Below are 21,522 nucleotides of genomic sequence, written 5' to 3'. Positions count from 1 at the left end.
AAAAGCAAATATTTAATTTGGGGTTTCTCTGCCATGCAGTTTGTCTTGTGTGTGCCTAAAGAATTATGACATGCAAAGGCATTACAACATTCATAACATTCACGTGGGTTCTCACTTGTATGTGATCTTTTATGTCATCTTAGATGACCGTGACATCAAATGCTTTACAACACCGATTACCTTCCTAAGGTTTCTGTCTTCTATGTGTTCTTTAAAAATAATGGAGACTATAGAGTTGTAAAAAGTCTTTATCACATTGGTTATAGAGACAATAACTTTGTCAAAAGTCTTTTCTCACATTGATTAGGTTTCGAAGGTTTCTCTCCATTATGGGTTCTTTTATGATACTGGAGACAACTGTGACCTGCAAAGGCTTTACCACATTGATTACATTCATAAAGTTTCTCTCCAGTATGGTTTTTTTTTTTACATTTCAATCTTTTATTAGATATTTTTTTCATTTACATTTAAAAAGCTACCCTGAAAGTCCCCCAATACACTCCCCCAACACTGCTCCCCTACCCACCCACTCCCACTTCTGGGCCCTGGCATTCCCCTTTACTAGGGCTTAAAAAGTTTGTAAGACCAAGGGGCCTCTCTTCCCAATGATGGCAGACTAAGCCATCTTCTGCTACATATGCAGCTAAAGACATGAGCTCTGGGGGTATTGGTTAGTTTCTATTGTTGTTCTGCATACAGGGATGTAGACCCCTTCAGCTCCTTGGAGACTTTCTCTAGCTCCTCCAACGACGGCCCTGTGTTCCATCCAATAGATGACTGTGAGCATCCACTTCTGTGTTTGCCAGGTATTGGAATAGCCTCACGAGAGACAGCTATATCAGGAAAGTATGTGTTCTTTTATGATACTGGACATGACTGTGACCTGTAGAGGCTTTACCACATTGATAACATTCATAGGGCTTCTCTCTAGTACATTTAGTTTTCTGACTTTGCACATGATACCAATTACATTCTTAGGGTTTCTCTCCAGTATGTGTTCTCTTATGACATTAGAGATAACTGGGTCATGCAAACCCTTTACCACATTGATTACATTCCTAGGGTTTCTCTCCAGAATGTGTTCTTTTATGACGGTGGAGATGACTGTGTTGTAAAAAGGCTTTACCACATTGATTACAATCATAGGGTTTCTCTCCAGTATGTGTTCTTTTATGATATTGGAGACCATTGTGACTTGAAAAGGCTTTACCACATTGATTACATTCATAGGGTTTCTCTCCAGTATGTGTTCTTTTATGACATTGGAGAGTACTGAGTTGTGCAAAGGCTTTACCACATTGATTACATTCATAGGGTTTCTCTCCAGTATGTGTTCTTTTATGATATTGGAGACCACTGTGACTTGTAAAAGCTTTACCACATTGATTACATTCATAGGGTTTCTCTCCAGTATGTGTTCTTTTATGACGTTGGAGAGTACTGAGTTGTGCAAAGGTTTTACCACATTGATTACATTCATAGGGTTTCTCTCCAGTATGTGTTCTTTTATGACGGTGGAGATGACTGGGTCTTGCAAAGGGTTTACCACATTGATTACATTCATAGGGTTTCTCTCCAGTATGTGTTCTTTTATGACATTGGAAACTACTGCATAGTGCAAAGGCTTTACCACATTGAATACATTCATAGGGTTTCTCTCCAGTATGTGTTCTTTTATGATATTGGAGATGACTGTGACCTGCAAAGGTTTTACCACATTGACTACATTCATAGGGTTTCTCTCCAGTATGTGTTCTTTCATGACGTTGGAGATGACTGGGTCTTGCAAAGGCTTTAGCACATTGATTACATTCATAGGGTTTCTCTCCAGTATGTGTTCTTTTTTGATATTGGAGACCACTGTGACTTGTAAAACCTTTACCACGTTGATTACATTCATAGGGTTTCTCTCCAGTATGGGTTCTTTTGTGATATTTAAGATGACTGGGTGTTGGAAAGGCTTTACCACATTGGTTATGTTCATATGTTTTCTCTACAATTTGTCTTTTTTTATGACATTGGAGATGACTGAGACATGAAAAGACTTTAGAACGTTCATTACATTCATAGAGTTTCTCTCCACTATGATTGCTTACATACCTGCAATGAAAATTGGCACATGTGATATGGTTACTATATTAATTTCCCTGTTCAATCATTTCATCAAGATGAATAAAGTTTACAAATTGGTCTACTGATAAAGATGTACCAGATCATCTGGTTTTATCACTTTATATGTTAATGGTGTTCTCCCTCATTATGGGTTGTTTTGCATCTTTCGAGATATCTGTGATGGTTATTACATGGCGGATATTTATAATATCCTTTTTATACGGGATATTTATATGATGTATTTCATCTATAGAAGGAAAATAGAACAACTCATAGCTTTATAACAGTAATTGCTTTCATAATTTTTCCTATACGTGAATTGTACCACATTTGAATGTGAACCAGGACAAACAAAAAAATTTACAAATTCCTAGTACCCATAAAGATTTTCTACAGTGTGAGCTTTGGGAAGTTCCCAGTAAAATTAGAAAACCAATTCATTGCAAACTTTTATCATATTCAGAATGTCTACCAAAGATGGAATCTTACAATTTTCTCACAGTTCTGGGATAGAAAGCGGTACATTGCTTCTTTCAATATCCCTATGCTCACATGGCTTTTATCCATTGTGACACATGATATATATATATACATTAATAGAAGAGTAACAGATGAAAGGTTTACATGCTGCATTCATGCTGTTTGACCTTTTGTTCCTCATAGATGTGTAATATATCAATTAAGGTTTTTCCTATGACAACACTCTTGACTCTCATAAACTGTACCCTAAACAAATGATCAATTTCACTATAAGAATATGAGTATCACCAACTTTCCCATGGATTATTTGCTTTTCGGAAGGTTTTGCATATATATTTATCACTATTCGATGTGCAATATCTAAGTCTTGTAAGTCTATACACATTGTCAGATCAGTATAGGTCTAATAGAGGTACAAATTGAATAAAGGTATCCCTTAAGGCAATGTTTCCTCGTCTTTTTTTTTTTAAAGAAGGAATGCTTTGATAAATAAATCAGATAACTACATCTAATCAGTACATTTTTTTTAAGAATAGTATTATTAGGGCTGGCGAGATGGCTCAGTGATAAAGAGCACAGACTGCTCTTCCGAAGGTCCTGAGTTCAAATCCGGGCAACCACATGGTGGCTCATAACCATCTGTAACAAAATTTGATGCCCTCTTCTGGAGTATCTGAGGACACCTACAGTGTATTTATATACAATAAATAAATAAATATTAAAAAAATATTTTAATTATAGTTACACTACAAGTATTGACATTTTACACGCCTGCTTTGATTTAGAGTTTCCATATCATAGTAAAATTTCCTTAGAGGCATAATTGCATAAGCTTTCACATGAAAATTACCTTTCATTTCTTCTTGAACTTTGACAATGTCTTTTAATATGATGGTTTTCCCAAGTGTAGCCTAAAAGACAATACCAGAAAAATGAATGATACAGTATTGGAAATGAGGCAAAATTCATGGTACTGTGAATTTTCACATCACTGGACACTATTTATTCAGCTCAGTCTTCCTTGTTCTCAATTGTAATAACAGAGCACCATCACTCACCAAGAGACATGTCTTTCCACTATTTTGAAAAGCAAAAGAAAATTCACAGTCATACCTATAACAGTGAGGTTCCAGTAGGTCTCCAGCATCACATCTTTGTAGAGACTCTTCTGGGAAGGATCCAGTAAATTCCACTCTTCCCCAGTGAAGTTCACATGCACATCATCATAAGTCACTGCATCCTAAAATGTCCCATACATGTGTACATCACAAAGCATGGTACTGACATCACTGTAAAGTAAATGTACGCTTCCTTGACCATATATTCATGTAATTCTGGTGCTTCCTCCACTGACTTCTGGACACAGAAGTTATAATCTAAGTACCATAACATTTTAAAGGAAATTGAGTTGAAGGTTCACCTGTGTTGCTTATGAACATTTTAAATAAATAGGGTAAAGACTTTCGAGAGGAATTTCAATTGAGAGGGAGATGTAGGGTGAAACAGATCAACAGTACTGAGGACACATCCCAGAAATTGTAAGAAGAATCACTAAAGAGAAAAACCATGGACAAGCAGGGTGTATTTGTTCATGACTTTAATCCCAGAGTCACGGACAGGTATACGTCATTGAGCTGGATCCCTGTCTGTTCTATGTAACACATTCCAGGACTGCAAAAGTTACATATTAAGACCCTTACTCCACTGCAAAAATCAACCACGGAGACAAAAATGATAGAAAGAACTCAGTTGTGTACTACAGTTCCTACAAAGAAGTATACATTCCCTGCACTTCTGTACTCATCTAGCAGAAACAGGAAGTGTACCGCTTTAAACTGCAACATTAGTAAAACCTACTAGCAACAAAGGCACATTTAATGAACCAATGGACAGAGGAAAATATTAATATAAGTGTTGAACATAAAAAGCAGCATAAGGCAGAAGAGAGAGATAACTCAGCCGTGGAAAGCTCTTGCTGGTCTTCCAGATAACAGTGGTCAATTACTAGCATTCACGTGACCCATGGCTTTATGAACAGGAGTTCTGAGTCCACCCTCCAACAACACTAACGATGTGGCACACATGATATTCATATTCACGCACACAGGCAAAACACTCCTATTTATTTAAAAATTTCAAAACAAACACAAGAGTTTGGGGAAACATCAACACCCAGAATACAATGACTCTGAACCCTCAGGCAGTATTGATGTCATGAGAATATGCCATCCTAAAAAATAGACTATAGCCGGGCGTGGTGGCGCACGCTTTTAATCCCAGCACTAGGGAGGCAGAGGCAGGCGGATTTCTGAGTTCGAGGCCAGCCTGGTCTACAAAGTGAGTGCCAGGACAGCCAGGGCTACACAGAGAAACCCTGTCTCGAAAAAACCAAAAAAAAAAAAAAAATAGACTATAATCTATGTGCCCACAGGGTACATAGGGGGCCCCAACCCCACTCAAAGGAGAAACAGAGGAGATTGGGAGGAGGGAGTCTATGAGGGCAGGGACCTAGAGTAGGGATAGTGATCAGGGTGATAATGAATATCTAATTCATAGGATAAACAAAAAATAAAAAAAGGAAAGAAAGAAAAGGGAAAATTTTGAGTGTATATACACTTTCATCTTCCCCAAGATGAATCTAGAAATGCTCCTGAACTGCTCAAATGTCTAAAGTCTCTGCTGACACTCAAAACAATATCTTGACAGCCACATCAGAAAGCAAAGTTGCAAAATCAAACAGCAAGTTATATCTTTCCAACATAAAATGGCACTGAATACCCCTTCCCATTCCAATCAATAGGAATGTGGACACAGTGAGAGAAGATTGAACAAAGACAAGAAAAACAGCAGGGCAAACACCAAATCCTATAGCTTGGTCTCAAACACATTGGACTTCAATTCCTAAAGGCATAGATGGTACTCTTCCTGTAACTTCTCATACATCTCTCAGTTTGGGTACTTCATCTCCCTGTTAGCATCTCTCCATGGCAGATTTCTCAATGCGTTAGTTTTCTCCACAACCTGTGGTCACAAAATGCAACTCAAGCATCAACCTCACCACCTAAATGCAAGGAACTCTCACAGAGTCTTCCCTGGGATCCTGACTCTGACAAAAGATGGCTGGAGTGGTGCTAAACTGAAACCATAGAGAAAGAATCTATGACCATGGTATTTTCATCTTTCAGTTTCCAAAAGCAGCACAATGTGGATGATCCTGTGAAGTTTGGCTTCAAAATTAACGGACTCTGCCTCCCTTGGACCACATTTGCAGCAGGTTTTGTTTAAGGTTCCATCGTGGGATGAGGAAACACTGTGAATACTCCTCCCATTAATTTAAAACGTAGCAAGCAGGAGGAAGTGCGACACTTAGGGTACCTTCATAGGCACATACCCACAAGGGCATTTGCTCCATTAAGTTCATAGCCACTTTATTTATAACAATTAGAAACTGGAAAGAATGCAGATGTTCCTCAACTGAAATGTGGACACAAAAAACCATGTTTCATCTACAAAATGGGATGCTATTCAGATATAAAAAACAAGGACATCATGAATTTTGCAGAGAAATGGGTACAATTAGAAACTAATATCTGGAATGAGGTAACTCAGGCCCAAAAGGACATGCATGTACATACTCACAAGTGAATAATAACCATAAGTACAGAATTCCCACACTGCACTTCATAGACCTAAAGACAGTAAACAAGACAAGGCACAAATGAGCATGGTTGAATCTCACTCAGAAGGGGGTATGAAAGAGACAGAAGAGGCAGGTAGAAGGGAGAAAACTGGATGGGACAGTAGTCAAGAAAAAAGGGGAGTGTTAGGAACAGGTGTGGTAAGAGACAAGAGAAGGCCAGAAAGCCAGGAAAATGAAATGAAATGAGCAGATGCTGGGAGAGTTAGGGTGGAGGCATCTGTGGAATGTGCCTGAGAATATGAATGGGAGGGCACAAATGCGGCTAGGGAGGTGATCTTAGCTTAGATATATAGCATTGATTTATGGACCATAAAGAGGTGACATATTGCAGTCAGGCAGAACCACCAGTGAAGTGTTCAGTACACCAAGAAAACAAAATACTTTTTCTCCCAAAATTTATTCTGTCTGCAAGTAAGGCAGTCACAAAGTTGAAACAGAGACTGAGGGAATGGCCAAACTATACCCTACCCTACTGGTAACCCATCCCATGGGCAAACACCAGGGCTGGCATTACTGAGGATAATTTGTTATACTTGTAGATAGTAGCTTAGCATCATTGTCTTCTGAGTGTCTCCATCCACCATCTGACTGAAACATATGCAGAGACCCACAGTCTAACATTGGACAGGGCTCAGGGAGTATTTTAAAGGAGTTGGGGAAAGAATTGACGGGCTCTGAAAGAATAGGAAGGCCTTGAGGAGACCCTCAGAGTCAACTAACCTGGAACCTAGGAGAGTCTCAGAGATGGAGCCACCAACCAAACAGTACACACAGGCTGGGACGGATGCCCCCACCATCCAGAGTGGGACATGTCCCTTAAGCTGTTCCTGACTTTGCAAACTGTTTCCTTAACCGGGCTGCCTTGTCTGACCTCAGTGGGAAAGGATGTGTCTAACCCTGCAGAGACTTGACATGCCATAGTAGGGGGATACTCAAGTGGTTCCCACCCTCTCTGGGGAGATAAAAGGTAGTCAGTGATGAGGGACTGTGGAAGGTGGAATGGGATGGGTGTATCGTTATGAATATAACTTGAATTAAGAAATAGGAAGATTGAACAAACACTTATCAATAGAATAAAAATATACAAATCAGGCAATAATTTTTACTCAATTCTCAATATCTCAGGACATAAGCCAAGAAAAAAAGATTTCTTTTTGGCCAAAATATCAAACAAATGACTTCTTCCTAAAGTTTTCAGTCCATTTTCCACTGAAATAGTATGACCTCAACTTTGTGTGGCTGCATTACTGTCAACACTCCTATCTTCCAGACCCTATGGGAACAACCGATTAAGCTCCATGTACAGCTTTCTCCGACTTTTGCCATCTAAATTTCTAATATTTTCCATATTCCTTCAAAAGAGACCAGAGATTCTGTCCAGCAGCAAAATCAGCTTTTGAAACAATTGCTGTTGTTGCTGTTGTTGTTGTTTTTCTACCTTGCAACTCTGCTGATGTGATTGCTTTCCTCTGAGCAGAAGCATCTCAGGTAATAAATGTTTGTTTTACATGGTTCTGTCAGATGACAGCCTACCATACTGGGTGCTCAGACTAGAAACTAAAGCTAGAAAATGAAGGCAAAAACATTTGACAAACACTACTTCCTGCTTTGCTTTCTTGCTTGGTCACTCTCTCGTGCTCTGTAGCCTCCCTCAGCCTTGAAGCAGGCTGATCCAGACTTTGACCTTGCTGCCACTAAGAAGGAGATTACCTAGTGTCTTAGTCAGGGTTTCTATTCCTAAACAAACATCACGACCAAGAAGCAAGTTGGGGAGGAAAGGGTTTATTTGATGTACACTTCCATAGTGCTGTTCATCACCAAGGAAGTCAGGACTGGAACTCAAGCAGGTCAGAAAGCAGGAGCTGATGCAGAGGCCATGGAGGGATGTTACTTACTGGATTACCTCACCTGGCTTGCTCAGCCTGCTCTCTTATTGAGCCAAGACTACCAGCCCAGAGATGGTCCCACCCACAAGGGGCCTTTCCCTCTTGATCACTAATTGAGAAAATGCCTTACAGTTGGATCTCATGGAGGCATTTCCTCAACTGAAGCTCCTTTCTCTGTGATAACTCCAGCTGTGTCAAGTTGAAACGAAAAACCAGCCAGTACACCTAGTGTAGAGCCTTCTGACCTTGATGGCTCTATTTGCTCTTCTCCAATACTCTGCTTTCTGCTAAAAGGTCCTGGAGACTATCTGGAGACAAGCCCTGTAGATCGCCTATGGGCTGGCTCCAGGCACAAAGAATGGGCTGTCAGAGGATGGGCCTACCGTCTTTATGAGCTTGGACTCTCAGTAAATGTCAGAGGCTTTGAACAAAAAGGATTGTTTTGGCCTCATTCTTTTGTTGCCCTCTGATGTCTTTCAGCCCTGGGCTGCCTTTCTGGGGAACCCAGTTCACATGGCCACAGGCAGCTACAATTCTCACCTAGCTCTCTCATCCAATCCAAGACCACTTGCTTCCCAATATTGCCACCCTTCATGGAAGAGTCTTCCTATATCAATTATCAATACTTTCTCTCAGAGACATAGAAACCAGCCATTCTGATGAGGGCACATCTGCAAATGAGGCTCCCTCAGATGACAGTAGTCTGAAATGTTGAGTTAAAACAACTATGACACAGAGACAATAATAAATGAGAAAGTTGTAAAATTCCAAAACCAACGATCTAACCATATCATTACAGGACCCCTGCCACCACATCAGAAAGTTGGAGTAGTTTCTGAGCCAGGATAAAATGGGAAGGGCTCCTTGCTTAGAGCACGGGAAGATACAGTGGAATGGGGAGAAGAGAGGCTGCACTGCCCTGTGGTGAAGTGTCCTTAACCCTGGATTCCCAGGTCAGTGAGACCAAAGAGCTGGCCAAACAGCTGGAAGGTGAATAGAGGAGCAGATTGCCCCACAGACCCGGAAATAAGACTGCTGTTCTACGAAAGATATGCCAACTTTGCTGGAAGGGATGAAAAACATCCTCCCATATACTGACAGCTCCAAGTTCAAAACTACAGAGTCACATATAGACTGAGAACAGGGTTGTTTACAAGGGGGAAAAATGAGGTCTTTGTCCTTTCCACCGTTTTGCAGAGTCTGACTTTGCCCTGAATGTGGTCATAAAGAGCTCTCTGTCAGGGGCAATTTAATGGGTACAGGTCCTCTTGATAAGAAGGACTTAACCCAAGGTGGAAGGTGAGTAACTATATCAATTGGGATGGAAACAGTCTCACTTCCTCTCTCAGTAAGAGAATACTAAAGTGGCACACACATAATAGAGGGCCACGAGGGGGAGGTGAAGGCTACGCAGCAGATTCCACCACTTGTACAGAGGAGAAAATGGCAGCTGTGAGCCATGGAGCAGGGTTCCAAGACTGCTGTAACTTCCCAGAAATTAAGACCAGGGGCACACAACCCCTGTTCTAGGCCCTGGAACATCTTCCTAGCCCTTTCTTGCCATGACTCTCCAGCATTTCCACTTCACTGGAGTTCCACATTCGCTTTGTTCATCTCCCTCCATGAGTAATCAAGAAAAATAAAAAAAAACCAAGGTACACAGATACATTTTTGACAGACAGGTCACTCACACAAAGAACAGCAATGACACATCACATCAGCGGTCTTTAAACCCTTCAGATAGGAGTCCTGAGCGTCTTGGGGTTCCAGTCAATGCATCAAGGTTTTATGCCTAAGTCACAGAAACTGCGATTACCAGCACAGAGCCTATTCCAATGCAAAAACACAGAGGTCTTTTTTATGAGTAACAAGGACTTATCAGTAACAAGGACTTATCAGTAACAAGGACTCTCAGCAGTCAAATTCCCATTAGGTACAAACTGAGAGATCAAGTCTAGAGGTTTTGAGTATTTATTGTAGTTACAACAAGAGTGGGGAGTTTGCATACAAATCAGCATTGTTAATATTTTAAAAAGTGCATGTCTAGCATAATGTGCAGGAACCAAGCAAGGGGGGGCAAAAAAAAAATCTGACAACCATGATGGGTAAGCTGTTTTTGTTTTTGTTTACTATCGGAGGTCTTAGTTATCTCTATGTAGCTTGATCCTGCTGATGTACCTTAACTGGCTGTTGATAAAAAGGATTTGGTCATGGGATTTTTGCTGAAATGTACAAATGTACATTCTCAAAAAGCAAACTGTTTGGGATTTACAAACTCATCTCTATTCCTAACCCCCTGATTATAGACAGAAACTCCTGGTTAACCACAACCATGCCTGTCTGTAGACTAGACTTTGTCCAAAGACTTACCTCTCTATCTGTTACTGCAGACACTAATATCAGCTGCCCTTATCACTGGAACAGAATACCACTGGAAATTTCCTATCCTCCTGTGCAAGCCTCCTATAAACACTATAGACAATCCCCACCTGCCCATCCATTCCTGCCTCATCCCTGTGTCTCAGCCCCCACTTGAGTAAATACTCCTGATCAACCACATTCCATACCTGAAAGGACACATTGTAAGCTTCCATAGATCAACTTCATGATTGATTGATTTCTTATCCCAGATTCAATTTTCCCACTTGTTCCAACATTGTATTAAACACCATGGGGTACTTGACCTCTCTCTCATGTCTATGTCTCCTTGTGGATTACTAAGATCTTCTGTTCCTGCCTGTCTCTTCTCCCAGCTTTTAATATCACAAAGCATCCACTGTTGACCATACCCACCAAACAGGTCAGTAAAATAGGAAATTGTCAGTGAACACTCTCTTCAAATCCATGCATCAAACAGTAACCCAGGAACAAAACTCCCACCCAAAAAGACAAACCCAGAGGCCAGTACCTAGGTCAATAACCACCCAAACAGAGATGGCTACACACCAGCATAGCAACATAGAGAGTAACAGCCAGGAACAATTGCAACCAAGAAATCCAAGCTATCCCATCACAGCAGGTCTGAGAAATTAAAGTATGCAACAGATAAAGTGCAGAAGAGGTTGTTTGGGGGAAGGGAGAGGAGTGAGAACCTGGGGAAGGGATAGAAGTACACAAGAGGACCTGCAGAAAGGCACACAGACAGGGAGGAGAAGGAGAGCCATGAGGGGAAGATGACAGAGAGCGTACATGTGCAGAGAACAGAGACAGGGAACAAAAATAGAGAGCTGCTATAGCTGGTGGCTGATGTATATAAAGCACGCCTGATAACAAACACAGGTGAGAGGCAGTAAATGACATAAGCGTTGCTAAGTCCCTCAGAGCAGGACATGAGATTACCTGTACTCTGACAACTACAGAGGCAAGGTTTACCCACAGAATATAAAGGAAGACAGAATCTCAGGGATTCAAGATGAAGAGAAAAAATTGATATCTCGGTCAAAAAATGTGGATTCTAAATGTTTCATGGCAATAAACAACTGGGACTTCTACAAAATATGTGAAGGCGAAATTACAAACAATTGAAATAGAAGAATATCCTCTCAGAGGTCTATAATTTTTCAATAAAACCATAAAAAATTCTGAAATTATTAAAGTGCCTTTACCAAATAATAATCAAATCACTAAACATATGAAGTAAAAAATATGAAAAAACTGCAGCAGAACAAAAATTAACAAAACCTAAACAAAACAAAAACAAGTATGATGTATGAAATCAGACCTATTAGATTTTTACCTGTCTTCTTAATGTATACTAAAAGACAAAGGGGTTTGGACATGTGTGCTACAGACTCAAAGAAACCACCCTAGTTTTCACAAGCCAGCCTAACTAAGGTCCAAAGGATTTGGGCAATGATAGGGAAGTTATTCAGAGGTCACCCCGATGGAGCAAGTGAGGAGCAACACGAGAGACCTCACAGATGCTCACATATGGCTTATACTTCCCATCCAGAGGACACACCACCCCAGCTTCCACTGCTCAGCACCCTGCCCCTACCCTCTGTGGGCAGTAACCCTGTGCTCACCATGCCTGGAAATCAGAGCTTCCCTGAGGTCCTCTCACAGCACCCAACAGCAGAGCTCAGAGCAGGACACAGAGAACCATTCAAGCCTGCACAGCCACAGTGAACTTGGAGAAAGCCACCCGGAAGATCCCTCCTCCTTGATTGGCCAGTGGGTCTCACCCTTCCTCAAGCTTAAAGTGTGCTTCATGTCCAGGGCCACACCTTTTCCAGATCTCAGCTGTGGTTTGCACTACATTAGCATTTGAGCATGTCCCCCAAGAGGACTCTTACCCCTCCCAGCCCTGGGGGAGAACTCAACATTCATGTGGGACATTGGGCTATGCACAGACAGGTTGGTCTCCAGTTGAGCTGAGGTCTGAACCCCAGAAGGGTGATAATTCCCTTACTTGACAAGGAAGGCATTAATTCCCTCATGCTTCTGGAACTCAGGCTCCTGCCTAAGTTACAGTCCCCCACCCACACCCCAGCCACCACAAGAGAAGCATGGCTAAAAGTCATGTAGGCAAAGTCCCAAGCTTCTGACCTTCAGGCTAAACTCCTCCCCAGTTACCTAGCAACAGTAAAGCCCATAAAAAGGGCTGTTCAGCCCCTCCTATCTCTCTTGCTCTCACTCCTTTGTTCTCTTACCTCTCACTTCTCTCACTCCTCTCTCCTCTTTCCTTTCGCTTTGTCTTCTCCTCTCCTCTCCTCTCTCCCTATTACTCTCTTTCTACGTAGCCTTCCCCCTTCTAGCCTTCTAGGGGGGCCTCTCTCTCTCTTCTACCTTCTCTCTTTCTCCCTGCCTTTCTATAATAAAGCTCTAAAACCATAGAACGTTTCTCTCATCAAGGCCCACTGCTCTTGGAGGAAGGGATAGGCTTTCTCATAATGAGCCCTTTCTAATCTCCCCATGGAAAGCCTTCCTGTACTCCAGTCAAGATCCACTGTGTCACTCTCACCATTGTGGGAACCTCTCATCCCTCATCACTCTCTCCCATAACCCCAAGGCTTTAGGAAAGTAGCCCCAGGGCTCCCAGGTTGGGCTGCCCCTTGTTCAGACCCAAAGAGTTGGTCAAAGGCTTGGATGCCGACCCTGGGCTGAGCAGAGAGTGTATGGCAGCTCTCCCACATCTCTGTCCAGATCATAGGTGGAACTCTGGCAGGGTGTAGGCCTTCCCCCCTTTCCTTTCTTCCGCAGAGCCCCCTTTTAGTTCCCAACAAATTCCAGTTCAGGCTAGTCAGCTGCTTGCTCCTGCCCTCTGTGAGTAATGATCCTGCATTACCAGGACCTGACTTCAGACCTTGCCTGAGCTTGCCTCACAGCACTTGCCTTCTTCTTCCTGAAATCCAGGGGAAGAGCTTGCATATCCCATTACCCAAGATGCAGTGGGGTTATCAATCTGAGTGGGAGGGTGCCCAGCCAATGAACATTAAAGAGGGATTTAGGAAACAAGAGTTTTGTTTGGGGCTCAGTGCTGGGCTCAAGGAGACTGCAGCTCCCTTTCACCAGATGATACCAAACAACCCTGGGAGGAAAGCCAGAAATGTAACGGAAACACTGTTGAGCCCTCTTGGTAGCCAGCACATCACCATCAGTGGCAAAGTAGAGAAAAGCCACAGTTGTATTAGGACAGGTTCTCTAGGTAAACATATCTCAAATCAGAATGAATTTCTCTATGGATATAGAAAGGAAATTTGATAGAATGTCTCTCTAATGTCTAATATAGAAAGGCTATCAGCCAAGGGAACTTAGAAAAATCAAAGACGGGTTATCTCATGTTGCAGGATATTGCAGCTGATATTCACTATGTACCAGAATTCTGAAGAAATAAGGACTTAGGACTTGCACTAGGGAAACCCACCTCTGCACAGTGAAAGGACATAGAAGAACCAACCAGAGTGGTCAGAACTCCTGTTTTGTCAACTGCTGAAACCCAGAGTCACATGACTCCTTTGTGCCTATATGACCTCTCTCAAAAAGGAATGATCTTAAATAAGCCCATTTAATGCTTTCTTACTTTACAATTACTTTTCTTTATTTTTTGAAAGTGTAATATAATCTCATCGTTTCTATTCTCTATACCAACCCATATATCCCTGCTTGCTCTCTTTCAAATTCATTACCTCTCTTTTCATTTGTTATTTTATACATATATGTATATTCCCTAAATATATAAACACAGCCTGCACAATCTGTATAATATTATTTATATGTCTGGCTGGCAACCATCTGGCAAAAGCACATTTTCTTAACATAGAATTAAAGCACATAAAAATACTGGTCATAGCCAGGCGTGGTGGTACACGTCTTTAATCCCAGCACTTGGGAGGCAGAGGCAGGCTGATTTTCTGGGTACGAGGCCAGCCTGGTCTGAGTGAGTTTCAGGACAAACAGGGCTATACAGAGAAACCCTGTCTCGAAAAAATATATATAACAAAAATAAAAACAAAAACAAAAACAAACAAACAAACAAGCAAAAAAGGACTGTTTTCAATACAAGGCCTCCAGCCAGCCAATCTTCACAGTAGAGCTAGTCTCTACCACTAAGGCATGCTGGACAGTGCCACTTCTACCTTGGAGATGATGCTTCAGGTATCATCAGGGAATGAAACCCAGTTCAAAGGACATTTCTACACTGCCACTACTGCAGACACAAATGAACCCCTACTCCTTTGCTGGTCTCCCCGCTTTTCTCCAAGTCCTAGGAACAAGCACTGAAATGTCTTTAAACTGTGAAGCAGTGACTGGAGAAATGGTTTATTTTAAAAGAACTTCCTGCTCTTCTGGAGGTTCCAAGTTTCATCCCCAGCACCCACAACCAAGCAATTCACAGCTGCCTACAACTCTGGCTGCATAAGCTCTGAGGGCATTTGCACTCTGAAAGTCACACAAAGACACAAATCAATAAAAAGTAAATCCTAAAGAGGAAATCAGACCATGGGAGTCTGAGCCCCAAACCCTCTAACAGCTTTGTGCCACTCCACAGCCAATGTGCAAATTCTCTCCCCAAGGTAAAGCCCAGTGCTATCTGGACCTAAGCCACCCCTCCACACAGGCCCCATTGCTCTCCCTCACCTCTGATCACAGGCATTCTGTCTGCCCTGATACTGACATCTCAGCTCTTTTCCAGGACTCATCTATGCCTAGGTCTTTGCAAGCATGCAGCCTCTACATTCCAGACTGCTCAAAAGTCACCTCTGCAGAGAGGCCTGTCTTGACTTCAGTTTCCTCCCCTCCAAACCCACATCCTTTCCCCAAGTTATGCATAACCTTGATTCATCACTACCTGGCACACAACCTGACATAATCACCTCTCTATCAGTGATTATCAACTAGGGAGGAGCCTTTTACAAATATAAAAGCTCCAGGCCTCACCCAAATCATATGAAATCAGAATTCAGGAGACAGAACCAGGTTCTTCCAGTCCACAGACCCCCCCGCCCCCCCACCCACCCGGCAACTCTGAACACAGCCAGGACTCAGGGCAGCCTACAACAGTACTTTCAAACCCTGGTGCACACACTGCTCCTGAGAGTGCTGTTAAAATGCACACTCTATTTCCACAGCTCTGCCATGGAACCCGAGGCTCTGCAAGTTCCACACCACACTGACTGGTGCTGTCAGGTGAAGCATTTTGCAGTTGCAAGTGCCTATGCTCATCAACAGGACTTCCTGCAAGTATGTAGAACAAAGTCCTGAATCTACATCACACAACAGAGTGGCCACCAACCCATGTGACCACCAAGCATCTGAGACCAAGTAATGTTAACAAAGAGCTGACTTCATTCTTGGGCTACAATGCTGACTAAAAGCCAAAAGTGCAGTGCCCACCATGAAAGGCCTCTGTAAATTCTTGGCCTAAGCAGCCTTCTACAGCCTGGATGGATAGGAAAATTCCACCAAAGGCCTAGTTGATCACCAGCCCAAAAGTGGATAAATATTTCCCTAAAGTAGGGACACAGATATGGAAGGCTGGATTAAACCACCCTGGAGCCTCTTACACCAGGCTTCCATTCAAGGCCCTTTCATCCACATCCCTGATCAAATATAAGCATTCCCAGTCTTCCTGTTCTCTACATCATCACCATAGATGCTCTGATCACATGTAAGTGGTCCCAGTCTTCCTGTTCTCTACATCATCGCCAGGGATGCTCTGGCAGACATGACCTCACATGACTGATCTGCCTGGAGAATCGGTTTCTCCCCACAGAACCACAGATTCTTTCAAAGTGAAGAGATGTCTAATCCCTTCACCTAACACACAGCAGCAGGTCCCAAATGAACCACAGCAAGAGCTGGGATGCACAAGGAGTGGTATCATAGTAACTGCACTACTAATCATAAAAGAGAAATTGAATTCAGCTGGAGGGAAACCAATTCCACCCTAACTGATTCAAGATGTCCCAGAGATACCAATTCAGATTTAGGGACAGCATAAAATGATAGCCTGTTAACCTACTCCCTTCCAAGGATACACTGAGAAAAAGGGGGCATCCTTCTGACCATAGATTTGAAATCTGTTAGCCTGGGATTCTGAAGGAGCTGGTTTACAAACAAGTCACAAAGGACTACAACTCAGAATCAAATGCAAGGCCAGTTCCCACTGAAACTGCTAGGCGGAGCCTGGCCCCATGAACAGCATCCCCTGGGAGTCTGTACAGTCTAGATGTTCATTCTCCTTTTGCAGTTAAAACAGCAAAGCGATTTCCAAGGCAACCAAGGACAACAGAATAAGAGACTCATGGCCATGGAAGGAAAAAGTTAAATTTTAATACTTAAGAGTCAATATCAAATTTATTTTTAAAACTGCATCAATGCCAAACGAGCAGGGTAGGGATGAATGGAGCTATGAAGAAGCCCTAACAAACAACAGGAGTGTCCCAAGAATGCACACAATGTTTCTCTATTTCCAGAATATTTTGAAGTAACCAAAGGCTTAAATAAACTAAGACATAAAAATCAAAGCTGGGAAGAGGGTGGGGGGTGGCACAGCTCAGTTTTCAGATTTATGCCACAACTATTTATTTTCTTCCTCATTTCCAAAGCACAAATCTGACACCAGTTGCACTCCGCACTTTGCAAACTCTGCAAAGTAAGTCACCCAGAGAAAGTCAACAGGAAATCAAAAGTTTCAAACCAGCTACACTCTCAACTGTTACCAAGACAATAAGCTCCTTAGAGAGAATGCATGGGGTCTGGGAAGACAGCTTAGGGGGTTTGGTGCTTGCTACACAAGCTTGTGAACTTGCATGGGTATCTCCAGGATTCATGGAGAGCAGAGACGGGCTGTGTGGAACTTATTCAGCAAAGCATTGCAAGTTCAGCCTCTGTGCTCAGTCAGCACAGGAGACAACACACACACACACACACACACACACACACACACACACACACGGGCACACACGGGCACACACACACAGGCACACCTAGGGGGAAGGACAACAATTTCCATTTATATGCACACCTTCATCCATTCATCCATTTCCTTCTCCCCTGCTCCATTCTAATTCCAGGGACTATATATTTACTACAGTGAAATCTGGTAAAGCAGCTACCATTTATTAAGTCTACTGTGTACTGTACCAGAACCTTCAGAAATAGACATGATTATCTAGACTGGGAAGTGGACTGAAAATGGTAAAAGAGTGTGTGGGCGGGGAGGGTCTCATCCCAATTCATACAACTGGAAAAGTGATGGAGCCTGACTTGGAGGTGGCCGATCTAGCTATGGGCAGTTTTGAGAATGCACCATCACTAAACATTAGAAAAAGCCATGCAGTTTGAGTATGCAGCATCCAGCCAAGTTCAAACTCCACGTGCTGTGTCTATAACCTGAACTAATCTCCTAGCCTCAAATTCCTTATCTGCACAGCAGGGATAGAAATTAAACACAACAGTTTGATACCTGTAATACAGGCCACACACTGGCGAACTACTGACATTCTAGCTACAGGTGTGCAAGCCAAGAAAGACTATTTCAGTCAGAAAATGACAATGGCTAGACATATTCTCCATTGGAAGCAATCAGGTTTGCCAAAGTTAATCAGATAAGTTTACTAATTCCATAACTCATTTAAGTAGAAGACCAGGGACTAATTTTTTAGTTGTATTTCTATGAAATTCATAACATTTTGTACGTCACAAAACCTACTCTAATGTCTCATTTCACCATACAAAGACATTTGCTTAAAGTCCAAGTATTGTGAACATGGTGTGTTACTTACTACACTAGAGAGAGAACAACACTTTGTATTGGAAGTGAACATTAAATAAAGTAGGAGGAGAAAGAAAGCATTATTTTAAGTAATCTACACTGAGTCCTTTCACCCTTCAAATTAGTTCATATACACTATTATCTTAGAGCGGGTGCTGGCTTTACTTAAAATGAGATAAGCCTGCAAAGATTTCAGGTTTTCCCTGTTTCCAACTCAAATCCATTTTCTGCTTAGGAGGCTGAATGAAGCCAGCCTGCAATTTGACAGAATGAACAAATCCAGTCTCTCTTTAATCTACCCAGTAACTGAGCTCTTGGGTAATCTCCTACACTGCATGGAAAAGCAGCTTAGGGTTCATCCAACATAAACTAAAAATAATCAGAGAGAGGCCATGCCAACTTTAATTGCAACTTGTATTTTCCTGGCTTTCCAACATCTGCCAGTATTACTGATTCAATAACTGATTCAATACAATGAGAGAAGTGTCCTAACTTTATTTATTTATTTATTTTTGTTTTTTTTTTTTTGAGACAGGGTTTCTCTGTATAGCCCTGGCTGTCCTGGAACTCACTCTGTAGACCAGGCTGGCCTGGAACTAGAAATCCGCCTGCCTCTGCCTCCCGAGTGCTGGGATTAAAGGCGTGCGCCACCACGCCCGGCTGTGTCCTAACTTTATAAACATGGGCTGTCTTTTAAGGACATCACACACAAGTGTCCTTTCCACAGAGGGAATCCTACCTTTTTGGATGTAATCATTTTCATAAGCATTAATGATGTATTTTCAAAACACTGTGACTATCTTCCTAGTGCTTTTCAAGGGCCCTCATGGGGGAGGGGCTCTCATCCCCCTCATCCCCCAATGGCCTCATTAAAGGCATCAGTGGCACCTAAAGGCCAGGTTGAGAAAAGTGGACTAAAGCAATCTGCTCTCACTGAACTCACTACAAAAGATTTACAAGCAGATCTTTTGGAAGAGGGGTGAGAGAAAAGAAAGAGAGGTGGTGGTGAAGGAGAAGTGTGAGACCCTGGCTTAAAGCATTTCTCCCTGGAAGATATTGCCCCTAAAACATTTCCCCAAGCTTGTTTTCCCTGATCTTTAAAAATACAGCTAGAAAGAAGCTCTTTGTTCTCTATAGCCAGCAAAAGGCTTTTTTGTCTCTATACTGTACAACCAGAGATGCCTGCCTTCCTGTGCCGAGGACACGGAGATAAAAATTCAGAAAGAACTCACTCCTCACTCCTGCCATGTAAATGTCACCAAGGACACCTGGAAGAGAAGAACTCCTCCCAGCTCTCCTCCCTACTCCTCCCAATTCCTCAGCTAGCTGTTAAAAGCCCCCTACTGTCACCTCTCCCGGTTGAACTCCCCTGCCCTGGGTGGAGTTCGTCCTCAACTAGCTGATAATAAAACCTCTTGCAGCTTGCATCAGGTGTGGTTTTCTCTGGGGAAGGTGGGGTGTTGGCCAGTTCATCCGGGGACTTGAGCTGAGGCCAGGCATCCGGGGCCTTACAGAAGAACGGATACCCTTGCTCACTTCCAAGAGCAGGATGCTGAACCTAGTATTTTTCATTGAGTCTAGTCCTGACTCTGTAGGTCTACAATGACAAATATTTTACACGAAAGAAAAATAGTCTATTTTTTCTTTTCTTTTTTTTTTCAGGTGAAGCCTAATAGCAAATGCTTTCTTCAAGGAAGGGGAAAGGATGTAATGACATAGCTTAATTTCAAAACTCTCTGAACACCAACCTCTGGCACAAGTATTTTAAAATATCTACACCATCATAAATTTCTGAGCAAAGGAAATATAGTCATGGGTTCATTATTGCTACACGTGTGTGTCTCGTTCTCCTGCTACCTATTGTGAGTCCGTCTGGACGCACAAAGCCTACGGAGCCGAAAAAACGAAACTAAATTCCTTTGGGAGGTAAAGAGAATGATGTAAGTGAGGCTATCCCAAGCCACGGACAGCCTCGGCCCCTACATGGACTCACACAGCCTCTTCCAAGCCTACTTCAATTTTCAACCCAAGCTGCTTCCTTCTCCCAGTCCCTCTACACCAGGATCTGGAGAGCTCGCTGCTTAGCCACTCAATAGGATGACTATGCACCTTGCAAAGGAGCTCACCATACTGTCAAGGGGCACCACACAGGTAGCCCAGAAGTGGCCACCAAAGACCTTTTGGACCTCAAAGCGCTGGTTCTCCATATCCCTCGACAGCGCTGCTCTGCAGTACATAGTGGGAACTGCCAGGCCTTCCAAGATGGGATGGGCACCCCTGAATAAGCAGCTTGGGGTCCCCTGGATCTGCTGTGCATGTTGTTTCAGAAAGCAGAGCTGCCCCTGCCGGGCCACTTCTGGAACAAGTTGGAGAGCTCCGCGCTGGGAGACCCATCACTCCGGGGCCTCAGCCACCAAGGACTCTGCAGCCGAATTTGACCTCTCCAAGGATGGGAGCAAAGGACCTGAAACCCTGCGAGGGAAATGGGACCAGACAGGAGCGTTCCCAAAAAAGGCCCAAGGTGGCCAAGCAGCCTCTCCCTAGAGCAGGGATCAAAGGGCTTCTGTGTAGGGCAGAGCTGGCACGGCTGCGTCCGGCTTAGGGAGACCAGAAACTTTTCCCGGGTGTGGGCGCAGGCGGAGAGCACTGGGTATAGGGCACAAGGCGCGGAAGCCTACCTGGTCCCCAGGGCGCAGCGCGATCCTCGCGGCCCTGGCCTCCTGCCCAGCGCCTGCGACGCTTCCGCTCACCTCCTCGATGGCCGCCACGGTGTCCTGGCACTGGGCCGTGCGCGTGGTGAAGCTAGAGGGCGTGGGCGCGTTGTAGTCCTCATGGGTCTGGGCCACGAATTCCGACACGGAGATCTGGTCCGGCATCGCCCGGGCACCGGTGCGCAGACTGCGGCCGCCTCAGTCACCCAGGGCGCTGGCTCCGATCCCGTTGCTGCCGGAGCTCCGGGAATCGGATAAAGGGGAGCACGGGCGCGGAAGTCACCATAGGGCGGTGGAGCCACCGCGGGACGCCCGGTGGCAGCAGGGGCGCGCGCAGCCCGCAGCTCTGCCCGCTGAGCTCCAGGAGCCGCCGCTGCCGCTTACACTTAAAGTGAGGTCAGAAGCAGGCGCGCA

General features: G+C 43.4%; 1 pseudogene; it reads right to left on the bottom strand.

Annotated features, from left to right (window-relative positions):
- Positions 1 to 211: 211 nt before the first annotated feature.
- LOC147001180 (uncharacterized) lies at positions 212 to 21,273 on the bottom strand (annotated as a pseudogene).
- Between the last annotated feature and the right edge of the window lie 249 nt (positions 21,274 to 21,522).

Source organism: Mus caroli, unplaced genomic scaffold (genome assembly GCF_978045245.1).
Source record: "Mus caroli unplaced genomic scaffold, Mus_caroli_1 scaffold_14, whole genome shotgun sequence".
In the NCBI taxonomy this organism is placed as follows: Eukaryota; Metazoa; Chordata; class Mammalia; order Rodentia; family Muridae; genus Mus; species Mus caroli.
Note: the sequence above shows the minus strand (reverse complement) of the source record. Positions and strands in the feature narration are given on the sequence as shown.